Consider the following 506-nt stretch of genomic DNA (forward strand, 5'->3'; position numbering starts at 1 on the left):
GGACTCTCAAGAGTCTTCTCCAACACCACAGTTCAAAAGCATCAATTCTTTGGTGCTCAGTCTTCTTCACAGTCCAACATCCATACATGACCACAGGAAAAACCATAGCCTTGACTAGACGGACCTTTGTTGGCAAAGTAATGTCTCTGCTTTTGAATATGCTATCTAGGTTGGTCATAACTTTCCTTCCAAGGAGTAAGCATCTTTTAATTTCATGGCTGAAGTCACCATCTGCAGTGATTTTGGAGCCCAGAAAAATAAAGTCTCACACGGTTTCCACTGTTTCCCCATCTATTTCCCATGAAGTAATGGGACCAGATGCCATGATTTTCGTTTTCTGAATGTTGAGCTTTAAGCCAGCTTTTTCACTCTCCATTTTCACTTTCACTTTTTTAGTTCCTCTTCACTTTCTGCCGTAAGGGTGGTGTCATCTGCATATCTGAGGTTATTGATATTTCTCCCAGCAATCTTGATTCCAGCTTGTGCTTCTTCCAGCCCAGTGTTTC

The sequence above is a fragment of the Bison bison genome, unplaced genomic scaffold, assembly GCF_000754665.1.
Source record: "Bison bison bison isolate TAMUID 2011002044 unplaced genomic scaffold, Bison_UMD1.0 scf7180017864374, whole genome shotgun sequence".
In the NCBI taxonomy this organism is placed as follows: Eukaryota; Metazoa; Chordata; class Mammalia; order Artiodactyla; family Bovidae; genus Bison; species Bison bison.